General features: G+C 43.0%; 1 protein-coding gene across 10 annotated transcripts in view; it reads left to right on the forward strand.

The window, feature by feature from the left end:
- LOC146523865 (protocadherin-1-like) overlaps nt 1–16820 on the forward strand; it is a 219002-nt gene that overhangs the window by 45175 nt on the left and 157007 nt on the right. For 4 of the 10 annotated variants that reach the window (XR_014876186.1, XR_014876184.1, XR_014876183.1 and 1 more), the window contains one exon: nt 1–16820. This exon is cut by the window's left edge; it is cut by the window's right edge. The exons of the other annotated variants lie outside the window; for them this stretch is intronic. The gene's annotated coding sequence lies outside the window, so the exon portion shown is untranslated. 10 annotated transcript variants of the gene reach the window in all.

Genomic DNA, 16820 nt, shown 5'->3' on the forward strand with positions numbered 1-16820 from the left:
GTAGATGAGTTTAAATATCTCGAGTCAATCTTCCAAAACAATGGACAGCACACAAGAAAGGTGAAGAAGAGAGCACAGGAGTGGGTGGAGACAAGTGTCAGGAGTGATTTGTGACAGAAGGAGAGCATTAAGAGTGAAAAGGGAAAGTTTACAAGGTGGTAGTAAGACCTGCTGTGATGTTTGGTTTGGAGACCAACTGACAAAACGACAGGAGGCTGAGGTGGAGATGTTCATTGGAAGTGAGCAGGATGGATAGGATTAGAAATGAGTTTTTCAGAGGGTAGGCTCAGAGTCGGAGAGGTGAGGCCAAAGGATGATGAAGATGGAGCTGCCAGGCAGGAGGAAAAGAGGAAGACCTCAGCGAAGATTCATGGATGTAGTGAAGGAGGACATGCAGAGGGTTGGTGTGACGGTCGAGGACAGGGATAGGGTGGGATGGAGGCAGATGATCAGCAATATTCATAGATTTAGCAATATTCAGTGTGAAAATATAAGCATGGAATTGAACTCACAACCTACTGCTGCTATTGATCTCTGATCAGCGCAAAAAAACTGGGTTAGCATATAAACCAGGACAAACACTCTGAACCCAAGTTTCTGGGTTACTTGGCACAAATCAGACACATGTGCACACACACACACACACACACACTGGATGACTGACACGTGTTTGTGCGCCTCAAGGGGAATCAGAATATCGATTGGCCTAGAACAGTTATCCATCCATGATGAGAAATGTTGTGCATGTGTGTGTGTGTGTGTGTGTGTGTGTGTGTGTGTGTGGTCTGTTGAGGAGATAACATATCATCGAGTAATGGAGGGGAGGGAAATGAGTGTGTTTAACAACAGAGTGTGTTGTTGCTGTTGTTGTTCGATTATCTTTGCCTTTCTATGATGAAACATTAGTATCCCAATGGGAGTGTCCTATACCGGGATGACAGTACCCTCCACAGAGGGTACAGTCACATCATGTGACTGTAGCTGGTCATTCTTCACTCATCTGTGTGATTCAGATGTGTGTGTTGTTAAGTACAACCACAAACTGTCAAATCAGCTTTTTTTCTCCTCTGATTGTGACTGTTAACCCAGTGCTGGCGATCTCTTTCTCCATAACCTGCACAGTTTGCTGCATGAAACTCACTTTTATGTTGGGCAACACACAGCCTGAAATCTTTCTGAGTCAGCAGCCTGCTGTGACTGAATGATTCCCGAAACCCTGAATTTTATGACACTGACAAGGAAACTGCATTTATGCAGACCGCTCGCATCAAGGCTGATACTAGATCCACTTAATGAGGCTGAGTGCTGATACTGATCTGCCACTTTGGAACAGTGCATCCCTGCTTGTTCTGCTGTTTGACAAGGCCGAAGGGAAGGTTTCACTTTCAGAGGTGGTTTCACTGCAATATTTCCACCAATGCAGTCTGTTAAAGGAAAATCTTCCTCTCTGGGGTCAGAGGTCGCTCCCATGGCGCTCCTGGGGTTTGGATGCTGCAGGTGGTGCTGGTTACCAGGCGACCAGGTGTTGGGTGATTGATGAGGGCCTTTTTATCCTTTTCCTGCTAATGGATAGGAAGTGACCACCCACAACCTTTGACCTAACTGACCTCCTGAGCATGCTGTGTAGCAAGCTGAGTACCTGTCACACACATACACACTCATATACGTACTTTCCCTCCCTCTCTCCCACACACACACACTCGCAGTCAGTAATGAGGCAGCGAAGCCAGCAGCTCTCCTCTGCTCTCTTTCATCTTCTCCTTTTTCCACATCCTGCTGGTTTTGCTCACGCTAGCCTGAACATGGGAAGGGGATGGATTTCGGTTGTTTCGGCCTGACACTGAGAGGTCAGCAAGAGGATGAGGATATAGCGTGAGGTGCACTATTACAGTTCTGCGACTTTGCGGTTTAAGCATCGAAAACTTTACTCAGTGTAAGTATGGTCAATCTTCCCTTCAAGGTTGCTTTCTCTCACACCTCTGCATCACTTCAAGTCTTATTTCTGTCCACTTGGACTTGTGCCTTTGTGATGCATTATAGTCTCTCCTCCCCCAGGTCAGAAGGGGCTTCAGCTTAGGTTTCATGCTGGGGAAAACAAAATGGTCCCCGGGAGGCAAGTCAAGTAGGTGGTGAGCAAAGACTGTGATGATGTGGTCAAAAAAAAAGGCACACGTTGGACTGATACAATAGAACCCATGTTACCCAGCTGAGCCTGGTGAACGAATTCAGTGCACAACGTCATGAATGTGGGGTTGACGGCGAGCAGCATGCTCCTGGCCACTCTGTTCATTTAATGAGCTGCCTTTGGGCTGAGATACTGTGGACATTGTGGACAGTCAATTGTCACGTGAAGGAAAAGCCACCAGTGTGATGTACACAGAGTGATATAAAATTAGTAGCTGTGCTTGAAGCGGTCCAAAGATGCACAAGAACACGACCTTGAAGGGGTGTGATCTTTGCCTTCTGATTAATTTTTTTATGAATGCAGTTTTTGAACTTTATTACTGAACCTCACAAGGCTGTCACGATAATTTCCCACACACCGTCGGCTTGTTGCTATTGGCTTTCAGCAGTGATATTCAACTGGTGGGTGGACTGACAACCTGTCAAGCTCAAGAGGAGGAGGTGGGTGGAACTCGATGATTAGTCTGTTCCCCAAACAAGCAACATTAATTAACCCCGGCAGGTAAACAGGAAGCGGACGGGGTGCATCTTAATACTCTGTGTCGATACGTGTGAAAATGAACGTGAGGTCCCCCCAGAAAGCAGCTTGTTAATTATCTCATTTAAAATGATGAAATTGAAACTTGAACCCCACAAATGAATTAATTAGCCTAATTGTTGGCGGCTGTGTGTGTGTGTGCGTGTGTGTGTGTCTCTCCCCCACTTAATTTAGTGTTAATCAGATGAACTGAATATACACACAACTATTAAACATTTCTGCAGAAAAACAAAGATTTGGGTGTAATTATGAATGGTGCTTAAAAAAATGAGTGCAGCCAGGACAAATAGAAACTTTCTGCAAGTCTGCTGGTTGACTTTTATAACAGCCAAAAATTAAATGACACATGAACAGCCATCTGGAAGGAATTAAATCAGAGTAAACACTGATTATATGATAGGAAGCCGGTCAGCTGTGATGTGTGCGTGTGTGTGTGCGTGCAGTTTTTTGTAGTTAATGAGGTAAAATATGACAAACAAACAGCACAGCGGTCATTTAAATCTGCTTTACTGTCTCATTTATAAGCCGATGGAACCACAGGGGCTCATTAGAGTTGATGAGTTTGTGAAGTTTGGGCCTCAACAGGCTGCTATGACCTCCGACCTTTGACCTTCTCTTCTGATGTGATGTGTATTGGCTTTCTGTAATGTTGCGTGATATAAGATGTGAGGCTAACACACACACGGAGGCCTCCCTTTATGTCCCACTGACAGTTGCTCTAATGAGATAGAGGAAGGGGATGGAGTTAAAGGTCACGCTCCGGCTCGGTGGTCGGCAGGCGGTGACGGATTCCTGTATGTAGTGGAAGTCAGGGGTCAGCCGGCGGCAGACACACGGGGTCAAAGGTGGAGCGGTGAGATGGCAATGATGTTAAAGCGTGTTTGCAAATCTGAGCTGACAGTTAAAGTGAATTTGCTGCATTTTAGAAAAGTGTGTCATTTGTTTAAATTTGTTTAGCGTGAGCACGAGGAATACGATGTGCAAGATCTTCCTGTTGTTCTCTCTATTGTCTGTCTTAAAAACAGCATTTAACAGCATGTCTTTATGTTCTACTCAGCACTGCTTACTGCAGTCGTTCCTCCAAAACCGTACTGGCCATTAAAATATATCTTTTCCGTGCTAAAAATTGTTCATACTTCATCCAAATATCAGGTTTTAGTAGTCGTCAGTATTTAAATCTGCCAAATTAAAATGAGCAACTTCCAAAGTTAGGAAGCTGTTGATGCAGAATACCTAGATTAGCATACTAATGTAATGCAAACTCTAGTCGAATTACCAGAATATATGCAAAAGGAAATGCAAATAATTGCCGGTTTTCATCCACTACCATCCTGCGTATCTCAGGATTTGGCTCATTGAGTTTATACGTTTTGCAGAGGAAGATGCTTCAATGAGTGAACTGCAACAGTGAAGAAAAAAAGCTGCAGGAGCATGATTAACATGATTAAATAGGGCATTTCCTTTACTAATTTTTTGACTACATTAAAAATGCAAACCAAAAATGATGGATGGAAATGTACCGAGTGCTTCCTTGTATACTTGTGATGGAGATTTCCACTATCTTCCAGAAAACAGACTGAAAATGCCTCAAAAGTTCAGCACAAGTTCATTTGAGGCTTAAGTCCATTGCTGTGTCAGTTCACAAACTAATGGTTGAGCACATACCACATAACCACATTCAATTAGATTGCTGTGTCATATCCCACTTTCACTGGCCTTTTTTCTCTCTCAGGAGTTATAAGCAACGGCTGTTTACGTTTCAGTGATCATTCAGATGTCTGACTATTCAAACTTTTTAAGATGGGCTTGAAAACAATATTAACCTTTAGGTAAACTATGCAGCCAGAAGTATTTGGAGACCTGAGTCCTCCTGTGGCTGCTCCTGCTTTTTCTCTTTTAATCTTTCTTCCAAAGGTTGGATCGGTTCTGTGGATTTGTTGGAGGTCCAGTGTAGATGTGAGAGTGAGGCCTGGCTAGCAGCTGTCTTTCATCTCAAAGGTCTTTGATGGGTTTGAGGTCGGGGCTCTGTGCAATATTAAAATTATGCTGTAACATTAAAATTACCCTTTAGTTGATTGTCATAGAAGGCAGATATAGGTGCGCATGTGTTTCTGCAACAAAGCTCATCAATCACCAGATTTTCGTAGATACTGAGATGGGCTTTATAGAAACTATCTCATTATGTCCAACACTGATCGAAAGGTGAAAAGTGTTTTTTTTTTCTGGCTACATAACAGCTGTTGTTTCAAAAGTGCAAACACATGGGTCCACTGTTCTATACGCCACCACCTTCAGGAGACCCAACAGGGCTCTGGTGCTTTGGTGGCTTAGGCTACGTCCACACTAGCCCGGATAAATTTGAAAACAGTGTTTTCATCTGAAAACGCTCCACGTCCACACTAGCGTTTTCAGTCGTTTTCACAGAGTTGTGCGTCCACATTGAAACGGCCGAAAACGCTTATGTTCCAGTACTGCACATGCGTGAAGAATAAGAAGATTCAGCCTGCCTCAGTTCTGTCTGCCGCTTATTTACTGTCCAGCTCTTTGAAACGTTGCGGCAAAATGTTGAGGAAAAGCACCAAGTTTTTTAAATGGACTAACAATGAGGTGGAGTTGTTGCTGCGAGTAACACAAAAGTACAAAGTTGCAAAAGCGAGTGAGAGTTAAAGAATTTGAAGAAAAGCTATCTGGAGCATGTACAGACTGATATTAATCTTTAATAGGGCTGTCAAAATTCAGAGCAAACAAAACAACTGCTGTATAATGCCCTCCGCTATCTTAGTGTAATTGGTCACATGACTGCATCACATGACTAAAATGTGCCATCGTTTTCGAAAAGGCTCCGGGTTTGCTGTCCACACTGCGACGCAAAAACAGTGTTTCCAAATGTATCCGCTATGGAGAGCATTTTCAAAACGCTGAATTTTCCTTGACCAAAAACGCCATCTCAGTGTGGACGGAAGGCCAAAACTGAGAGACAAAAATCTGTTTTCAAATGAAAATGTATTAGTGTGGACATGGCCTTAGCACCAGTCAGAGGTGTAAGTCCTGATGGGCCGTTTTCCACTGCATAAACTTGCTTTAGGGACGTATAATACCCAGGCACCTTCCGAGTAAGATGTTTCGGGCATATCAAACTTGCAAAGACACCATGGGAGACTCACAATACACTGGAAACATTGTGGCTCGACTGGCTTGGGAATGCCTCAGATCCCCATGGAAAAGTTGGGAACGGTGGCCTGGGAGAGGTCATCTCTGCTCGGACTGCTGTGGACAACGGCTGGATGGAATAACAAACTATAGAACTGTGTAATTGGGTGATTTCGATCATTACATTCTGCTCAGGCTCCCAAAAAGCCTTGATCTGGCTTTACTGCAGTGTTAACGGCGCCCTGGTGCACTGAGCTCCCTGTGCTCTCTGTGGCAGCGGATATGTGGGATTTACAAGGACTCCACTCACATACACAGAGGTGTATCTCAGATGTCAGTCAGAGGCCATCTGCTGCTGGTTTCTGTCTCTTCTGACTCAGCACATCATCTCTCCTCTCTCTCTGTCCTTTCACTGGGCACGATAGCCCTCACGCCCTTCTGTCCTCGTCTAACAGCGAGCCAGGCAGTTTTCTTCAGACACAATGAACTGAATTCTCAGCCTGCAGCGACTACCAAGCGACAGATCTGCTCATTTTATGGAATCATGAATCATAGCGAGAGCAGACACGACTCAGAATAGAGTTTGTGTGGTTTACAAGGCGAGCTGAGCATTTTGCACTGCACCCAGCGAGCAGCCAGTCCTCGCTGCGGCAATCAGAATGGTGATCAGAAATTTACCAATTTGCCAGTAAATTTACACAACAGATTAGATCAAGTCTGGAGCGTGTTGTCGGCCGTGGTGGCTCTGAGTATGTGAACATGTCAGCTGAGCAGAATGTGTGAGGCTGAGTGACAAACCGGCGATATGAACAGCAGAGCACAAGTGCAGCCGTAGGACAAGAACAAAATAATAACATTTGCAAATAAAAAATAAAACCCTTTCTAATATTTGTCAAACAAACCTAATTTTTTGTTTGCTAAGAAGACCACGAATGAACTCCAAAGTCTATTAAAAGTCCTGAGATTGACCCTTTATTACAAATGTAGATTGTTGGCACGATTCGACTACTACTACTACCACCTGTGTTATCTCAATAAATGAGCGCACCCTCGCAGAAAATCTTTACATTTGGTTTCAGATTATAAAACCTGAATCCAGTTCAGAAAGACTTCAGCTTCCCACGCTCATGCAAAATACAAAACCACATTCAAATGAAGTCCAGTCCGGACCAGAGAGTAGCCTGACCTCCGCTATTTGAGACAAACATGCCCTCCTCCTGCTGAACTCCCAGTTTACCCTCCAGCCTCCCCACTGCCCCGTTTCCCCCCTTGTCTGGCCATTTAACGACACTCTCCACCTTCCCTGCTGTTCTAACTATGCACCCACACACCCCCTCTCCACTTCCCAAAAGGCTTCCTTTTGTGGTTAACCGGCTGATCACATTTGTTTCTCAACAGGCTACTCAGGAGGTGAGCTGGTCAGTGTTGCTCTCCTTCTGTTTCTCCTCTATTCAGTCCCAGTTTAAAGGGGAAAAAAAGGAGCCACCAGCTTCTAAAAGAAATGTACAGTTTACTCTGAAGCCAGCTTTGGTGTTTTTATTTATCGAGCTTTTAGCAGCACTTTGTATGGTGCCGTGGTTGAAGCCTATAAAAACGCAAGTTGTACCTGAAGTTGATCCACAGAACTGAGTTGAAGAGCCAATTTGAACAGAATTACTGACAAAAATCAAAGCTGCCGCAAAAATGGAGGCTCTGAAAGAAGCTGAAATGTCATTTTATTCAGAAGCTCAAACTGAAATATCAGTGCTCAGAGGAGCTGATGTGGCTTTGCGAGTGCCACTGATGTGAAGTAACCCCAGAAATAACAACAATGATGAAAAATATCCAGAACAAGCACAATGAAATATGGGAAGATGCTTTGAATTGTCTATAAACAGTGAAAAACAGAACAACATATTGTGGGTGTGCTCTTTGCAACAATCCCACTACTAAATATGAAAGGGAGAATGTGTGAAGTATTAACATTTATTCTGTGGACTGTAGACATGATGACGTGTGAATCCAGAGCAAGAACAGAAGAAAAGGAGGTGGAGAGAGGTTTGGGAGGGTGGCCACTTAACTTCCTCTTCTTTCTTTTCCTGAGCGTGAGACAGAATACGGGAAAACACGCCGCCTTAAGAGGTACTGCTGGAAGAGATGAAGGTTTTTTCTTTAATTAGAAGAAGCATCCTCAGCCTGCTTGGAAATTCACTGTTGTGAACCACATTAACCCCTGGATCGCAGTACAAGCTGAATGCTGTGTCTGATCTTTTTCTGTTGCTAAAAAGCAAGACGAAGGGTTAGAGAACATTCAAAGGATCCTACTAAGGAGGTCAGAGGTCACGTGTAGAGATCAAATCATATCGTACAGAGCATAATAAGAAGAAGCAAGTAACTGTAGAAGTAACTGTCAGTGTTCTGCTTGTAATTCTGCGTCTGTTTGGATATGATGTTTCAACTAATGATGTCTGACTTTTTTTTTTTAGTTCCTCCCTGTCAGCTGATGCAGCATGAACACAGCAACAGTAAAGATGCACAAATATGAAATTATAGGCCTGATAACCAGTGATTATCTTGATGTTTTGTTACCCTTTATTCTTACAAATGCAAATGTGGCACGAGGAAATGTAGATATTTACAGAACAAGTGAGTGAGTTTTGGCTTCCCTCTGAAGACCAATAAAGTGTAGATTGTTAAAGGTCCGCTTGTCCACCGGTTTGTTTGTTATGTTTAGGCACAATAAGTTTGTGTGTAAGTTGCTAACTGTTCAGAGCAGTTACCAGCCAGCTGAGCTCTTCTTGTTGAACAGGTGTTCTAAAAGTGTCTCCTGTATCCGTTGTATGTTTGGATAACAAACACTGTCACTGTGGGGCTGGCCACACTGTACGTGTAAGTCAGTGAAGTCATGCACTGACCTCATTTGTTTGTATAAGCAAGCTTTCTGTCTAATTTGTCATCTGTATTCACGCCCTCAGTCAGTGCACAGTCCAGCTAATGTCAGGGTGTTGGTTTTCGAGTGCTTCTGTGACTTGCTTGGTAGATAAAGTCTCGCAGTGACACGCTCAGTCTGAGGACTGCTAACATCCCAGGTCCAGCTGAACCATTAGACCAGGGGTCCCCAATCCCAGTCCACGGGTGCCGGTGCCCCTGCAGGTTTTAGATCTCACCCTGGGTCAACACACCTGAATCACATGATTAGTTCATTACCAGGCCTCTGGAGAACTTCAAGACGTTGGCTGTATCCCAAATCACATGTCTGCAGCCTTAAAGGCCGCATTTTAAGGCCGATTACGTCACCGCGACGCGACGAAGGCTGTCCCAATTCAAAGGCTGCTCGAAATGCGGCCCTCAAATGCGTCCTTAATTTCCCTGAATTTTAAGGACGTGGCGGTGTAGACTTCGTGGCCCAACATATCCCAGAATGCATAGCGCGGCGGTGGGTGTGGATAATTTTGCCGAAAAAAACGGCGGATGAGGGGCGCCCGAACAGTAAACTTTAAGTAAGTACTGAATATTATGTCACTTATTTATGTGCAAATGTTTAATAACGAAGAACATCAAAACATTACTGTTGGCCACATGTCGGCAAAGTTATGTGACATAAGTGATGTTTGTACTAACTTGGTTTTACAGCCTTTACTTTAAAATATACGCCATTCAATAGCTGACCTTAATCTTACAGAGAATGATCAAAGCTCATGTAGAAACAAACAAGCAAATGAACAAAAGATTTTCTCCTTCATTTCTGTCAAACAAAGCTGTATGAAACGTTTCCAGCTGTTAGTATCATGGTTGCTAGGCAACCTGGGCAGCGCAACTGAGGCTAGACCGTCCCATTTCACAAGCCTCGCACTTCCGGCCTTAGCGGTCTTGAGGATCGTTGAGGCTGCGTACTTTAAGGCTGCAGACCCTGAATTGGGATACAGCCATGTTAAGAAGGTAATTTATCCATTGAAATCAGCTGTGGTGGAACAAGGACACACCTAAAACCTGCAGGGACACCGGCCTCGTGGACTGGGATTGGGGACCCCTGCATTAGACAGATAACTTTTGAAATACTTTCTCGTTTCTGTAGAGTTGGTTTGGCTGCAGTGATGGTTAGCTGTTGGAAATGGAACGCAAAAGTTGGGTTTTCAGTTTATTTTGCCATACAGAAAGTATTTAAACATCAAATCTCAAGAACATCTCTTGAGGAAACTAAAGTTTGGGGTCATAATCAAATGCTAATGGTATTTTTTGTAGGTAAGTGTCTTTTAACAGCTCATGCAGCAATAATCAGCCTCCCATTATGTGTTTGTTCACCATCTGTACTGCATGACCTTGACACAACATTAATATTCTAACGTGAAGAGCTGAGTACAAAAGCAGAGAGCTGATAACAACAGCAGCATTCGAATCTCTAATGCTAACAATGACCGGCAGCATTAATGTGAATGTTTCTGAGAGATAATGCCTCATACTCCCGAACATGCCGTGTGCACGTACAGCTCGCCCTGTTCCGTCCTGCCGCATCTATATTTAGCTGCCGTTCGATCCCCGCGGTGTGTCGAGCAGTCGATAAAATCAGCCGCTCGCCGTCGGACATTGTGTCTGAACATGATCCACCTCCAACCCGCCCAGCCTCCATACGCACCTCTACCTCCGTCCCACCATCGAGCAGGAAGTGTCGGCTTCTGTCCGCACGCTTCCTCCTCCCTTCTATCTGTACGGATGAAAAACGAGGGCTCGCCGCTTGAGATGGAGAGATTTCAGTCCGCTCAGGTGTGGAGGTTTAATATCAGCAGAGTCACCTTCACGTCCACGATCAGTCAGCAGCAGCAGGCAGAGGCGGGGAGGTCAAAGGTCACAGAACATATCTCAGTGAGCACTGAACGATGACAGAAACAAGTAGGGGGGGAGGGGGGCTCCTAGAGGTCAACTTACCATATATTTGTTTATTTTCTCTTTTAATGTCAGATCTTTTGTTTGTCCTTACGTTTTCTTTTTTTCATCTTTACATTTTTCAAAATCAGAGATCCTTGGGTTCATGCTGCATGTTAATGTCTTCTTTCAATATAGTTTCAAAGAGGTTTCCAAACACTACAATATAAATGCAGTTCCCCATAAATATTTCTTAAAAAAACAGGTAAATCTTTAAAAGTAAAAACCTGAAACCAAACTGAACACTGTGGCTTAATGCAGTCATTCTTTCCAGAACAAGCCAACTTCACATTACATTTACAGTGTAAATAGATGATATGATATAATGATATGAATATAAACACTGTACAGAAATCAGTTATCTGCAGGGTGGAGAGGTTTGGCATGTACGACGTGACACTTCAAGCGTGCAGCGGATTGCTAGTTAGTAGTTTAGTGCTTTAACAAGTCTGAATCTGATCATCCTGTTGTTAATAACAGGCTGCTTATGTAGGTTAGTTTTGTAGTGAACCAAAAATGATCCCTTACAACACAAACAGATGGAGCCTAAATGATTAACAGCACTTAACATTGAACATGACTCCATCTGTTTATTGCTTGTTAACTTCCTTAGCTAAGCTTTTTATATTACCATTGATGAACCTCATTTGATTGAAACTTTGATATCTAGACATTCAGGTCAAAACAGTTTGGACTCTGCATAATTTTGGGATTTGTGGAGAAATTGTGGAGTATGGCTGGTCAGAGCAGGATGTTGATGCCTTAGAAGGTTATCGGAAATCAGATAAATTTGAATTATGGCAAGGTTTTTATTCAGATAACCTTTTAATCATACCTCATAACTATAAAAAGAGCAGAGAAAAACTTACCTGACCTCACCTGGTAAACAAACCTGGCCAATCAGGCAGTGAAAGATTTAAATAGTTAGTTTTTGGTTATCTGGAAGTTATCCAGCAAGGACCGAAGTGTGTATTTTTTGGTTCTGGGCATTTAACAGCATCACTATGAAGAGTCATTGCCTCCTGATGATCAGCGTTACCTAGCAGTATTACAACATGCTTTCTAATTTGACTTAAACTTTATCCTAAACAATGTAATTTGCTGGTGCCTGGTTCAGTTTGATATGTGAATCAGCTTTTGCCAACCTTCCTGTGAGTCTTGGATGTCTCTCTGTCAGAAGAGATCAGATGAAAGTTAGCTGATCCGTAGAAAGAACCTGGGTAGATTTGTCTATAATGCTATAAGACCTCCGTCTCTTCTTACTGCTTTTTTACCCTCAAGCCTCGTAAAGCTCAACTAAATCTCACAAACTCCCTTTTTTTTGCTCTAAAAACAACTTTCAGGAGTCAACTGAGCCCATCACAGAAACAGGAGGACAGTTCACATGATGACGTGTTCTGTCAACTTCTGAAAAGTCCAAAATTTCTGAAAATGTTGAGGTTTGGTGAAACATGACAAAAACACCTCAATCCTGCCACAACAGGCCTTGTCACAGCTGCCAGTCAGAGCAGCAGATATTGTATTAACAGTTAGAGCAGATGTTGAGTGAGTGACTCTAGATCGGTTCAGATGATTTTGTAGGAGTGGATGATGATGGCGACATGCATGATTCACCGATTGTCTGGTTTTGGTATATATCTTATGACTATTGCTTCTTTTATTAATTTTGTTCTTTTGTAAGGTGACCTCGGGTTTTTGAAAGGCGCCCTCAAATAAAATGTATTTTATTATTATTATTATTATTATTATTATTATTATTATTATTATTATTATTATTATTATTATTATTATTATTATTATTGTGTGTGGTGGAATGCGTGGGATAAAACACATCTACACCCACTCTAAGTTGGAGAATGTCAGTTTAATCGGTTGCATCAGCATTACATGCGGCTTCAAACCTTCATACCCTGGACATAGCGAGATCACCAGGTTGTTGCTGGGAAGATGCAGGAAACAACCACACAAAGCCACTCAACCAAGTATTTTCTCACTCCTAAGAAAGGACCACAGATTCTAGTCTTTGTACATCTTGGCTGGTCCACTATAACAGTAATATCAATCACACCCACTATCTGTCATGTAGACCCTTCTCTCACCATCGAGCGTTCACAGCAGTGACCAGCCCTGCTGTATGTATTTCCCCCACGGATAACGTTAGCACAGCTCTCTCCCATCTGCACTACACTGTGAGCAGACAGTACCAGACTCGCCCAGTGGGAGTACACATTTTAATCAAGCTTGCTTAAAGACTGAACTTCCCAAATTTGTACTGCAAATGCAACGTTTCACCATTGGGGAAAGCTCACCGGAACATGTCTATTCCAACTCAAAGCAGGCAGAGCAGGAGCTCTCCCACATCCTCAGCCTGTCAGACCATCTCTCACTGTTCCTCATCCCGCCATACACCCCCCTCAGGAAAAAAACAATCCAGGTATTATTAAAACTTGGCCTGAGGGTACACTCTCTCTGCTGCAGGACTGCTTTGCACTCACAATGAAATGTATTTGAACACCTGGATCTTCAGCAATAGACAGAATCAGCACTGTCCTACATTAAGTTCTGCACTGACAGTGTCACGGTTGATAAATGCATCCAGGATTATTCCAACCAAAAGCCCAGGCTGGCTAGAGAAATATAGACACTCCTGAGAATCCATAATTCTGCCTTCAAGTCAGACAATAGGGCCTGGGTCTCTAGTGCATCGCCAAGTGCAAAAGGCAACACATATGTGACTGTCAGTGCTTGCTCATTTTGAGACAAAGAGGACCCACGCAGTTATGCAACCCTCATTAACATCTAGCCTCCTCACGCTCACATGAAGTGATGTGACTTAAGATGGGGAATGCAAGACAAGCTGCTGGTGTACTTGGGAAGGTAAAAGCTTGTGCTGACCAACTCTCAGGGGTTTTAGCCAAGATTTCAAATCTTCTCTCTGACTCAAGTTATCATGTCACCTTATCTCAAGTCAGCTATAATCTCTGCCTTAAAGAGACCTATCAACAGACTAAATGGCTACATAACAACAGTACTAACAGAAGTTGGTATCTGAGTACATCAAAGACTCTCTCCCTCCTACCTTTGACCTGTATCAGTTTGCTTATAGAGACAACAGACCGACAGAGGACACCATCTCCACTGAGCCGTTTAGAATACCAGGGTCAGAATGCTCTTTGATGATTACAGTTCTGCTTTTAACACAAATATCCAAGTTTGAAAAGTTGTCTGAGCTAGACCACCCATCCCCCCAAGTCGATTGGATGAAAGACTTTGTTACCAACCACCCACAAATAATCAAGGTGGCGCCCACTGTTCCTCCGCCCTCACACTTAGCAGTGGCTCTGCTCAGGGATGTGTGTTGATGACACTGCTGTGGTTGGAGGTGACAAGTCACCATAAAGATGCCAACGCTGTCTGGGTGGTGCTCTGATAATAACCTGGCACTCAAAACCAGTGAAACCACTGACTACAGGAGAAATTTCTGGGATCCTCCTTCACAGACAACGGCCTCCTACCATGCCATCATTGAGAGTGTACTGATGTACTGAATCACAGTGTGGTATGTTGCTCAGTGGCAGACAGGAAACCTTTGCACAAGGTTATCAACACCGCCCAGAGAACCGTTGGCTGCCGATCGCCCTCCCTAGAAGACTCAGTGTCTCAGCAGGGCAAAGAAAATAATTAAAGACCCTTCCCACTCTGGACAGCACTTGTTCACCTCCTGCCCTCAGGCAGTGCAGGTGCATAAAGAACCAGACAAATAGCCTTGAAAACATTTTCCCCCTGGGCCATCAGAACTTTCAACAGTTGTAAATAAAGGAGTGTAATAGCTATCCTGTAGTGAGTGGCACCCCTTTAAAGCCCAGTCATGTGTGAAACGTGTGGACGTGTGTCTGTGCTTAATGCCTTTGTTTTTACTGTTTATTATATTTGTTTTTAAATGTTTTACCTACTGTTTGTACTGAACACAAGAGCTTTAGTAGTACTGTCAGTAGTAGTGTTAGTATTGGTATTATTATTATCTAACCTACAGGTGTCTAACTGCTTAAAATATCTGGTCACACAACAAACAAATCAAGCAAGATGTTCCTGCAGACGTTTTCAAAGGAAGAAAACTTTACCACAGAAAAGTGGTTCCCTACAATACGGCGGATCAAGATTAACGGTGCAACTATTATTGTTTCCAGGATCAGAGAAAAAGGTATGCACTCCTTGAAAGACTTGGATCATTTGTTCCGCTGCCTTGGCCAGACTACTTGAACGGCATCTTTTAAGTTGTTTTATGAGCTGAAAAAACATCAACAAGTTTCTCAGAGTTGTCCAACAGGTTCCAGAACTCTGTAATTCCCACGTTTGGTTGCTTATAAATATAATCCAACAAAGTCAATCAAATAATCTTGTGTGGAACATCCCTAAGCATAGTTATCTTGTCTTATTAATCAGTCATTTAATACATTAAATGCTGTATACATTCTAACTAAAAGTGAAAGACGGTATAGTTTAAAGTCGGTGTTGGAAGGAGGCTGCAGTGAAAGGATTGGTCAGAAAAGCTTCAAGCTTTACCAGGAAGCTGCTGTTTATTTGCTGTTCCAGGCAAACAGCCTATGATGTTTCTCTTAAACTTTTCATACCTTCACAAGTTTAAAATCATAGCTGTGATAAAAAACTCTTCACCCTAACATCATTTTGTGGTAGCAGTTACAAAAAGTACCATCTCTCCTTCCTTTTATCTGACCGGGTTGTCACTTGAAATTCACACCTGAGGGCGACATGTGATCTGCATCTAGATAAGAACGAATGCTGGAATGTATTGCAATGGTATTCGACTCTCACTGTGATCTCAGTGTCCTTAAAGAAGATCTTCAAGTTCACGTGTTATCCGTGTCTTAGTGCTGTTTCATGACTGAGCCAAGTATCAGCAGATAATAACTCTCTTCTTGCAAAAAGAGCATATCCGGATACGGCCACGGCCTGGGAAAGGAACTGTGTATGATACAGTGGGGTTCAGCTTGGAGGATGATTGGAGGATGTGTGCCATGGAGCCGGTGCATTGAGTCCTCACAGCTGGATCTGGAGCAAGTTCTCACAAATATGGATTCATATATATATATATATATATATATTTGGATAAGTGGAAGAAATAGGATGGATGGCTAGGTAATACATGTCATTCCACTGTTTCACATACAGCCAACTCCCAGAAAGTGGATTCTGTTCATCTGAATGTTGCATTTTATGTGGGAGAAATGTTTTGTCAAAATGAGTGATGGCATATTTCTCCCACTGAAAACGCAACATCCAGATAAACAGAACCAACTTTCTGGGATTACCTGGATGACTGAGCAAGAATCAAGACACTGCTACAGTGCAGTTTGCATTCATACTGCACTGTAGATGAAAGACTCAGTACTGATTACTGCACCATTCTCTGTGACAAGAGGGGCCTACTTAGATTTGCAGAGAGGCGCCTGTTTTTAGAAATGTATTGTGACCAGTGCTTGTGACCAAATGGAATCGAGTTCTGTGGGAAAAACACGGATTAAAAACCCCAAAAACCCCAAGTCCATCAGACTGGTATATAAACTTGATGAACAATGCACAATGTGAGCAGCTGTTACTTAAATATCCAGCTGAAGCTTGAAGTATCTTGGTATCAAATATAAATGGCAGTCAAGACAGGGCCCTGCAATCTCAAAGTCGTGACAAATGTGAAAATGTATTTGCTTGAATCATAGCGTCCTAGGGTATTGTGGTTGTTATTTTGTTGTTTGCTTGGTAGATTACAAAATAGAAGGGCTGAATGGGTTCTATTTTACTCCGCTGTATGTTTGGATGGATGAATCCCGGGTGTGTTGTTGTGTGGCCTACATGGAGCCACTTTGTCTTCTTTCTCTGCTGCTGCCTTTTCCTTCCTCAGCCAAACAGCTATACAGAGACAAACTGTCACACTTGCGTGCACACACACACACACACACACACACACACACACACACTACAGTATGTCTATATATATATATACCCATCCTTTTAACTCTTGCTGTATAGCAGA

This window comes from Neolamprologus multifasciatus, chromosome 2 (genome assembly GCF_963576455.1).
Source record: "Neolamprologus multifasciatus chromosome 2, fNeoMul1.2, whole genome shotgun sequence".
Classification (NCBI taxonomy): domain Eukaryota; kingdom Metazoa; phylum Chordata; class Actinopteri; order Cichliformes; family Cichlidae; genus Neolamprologus; species Neolamprologus multifasciatus.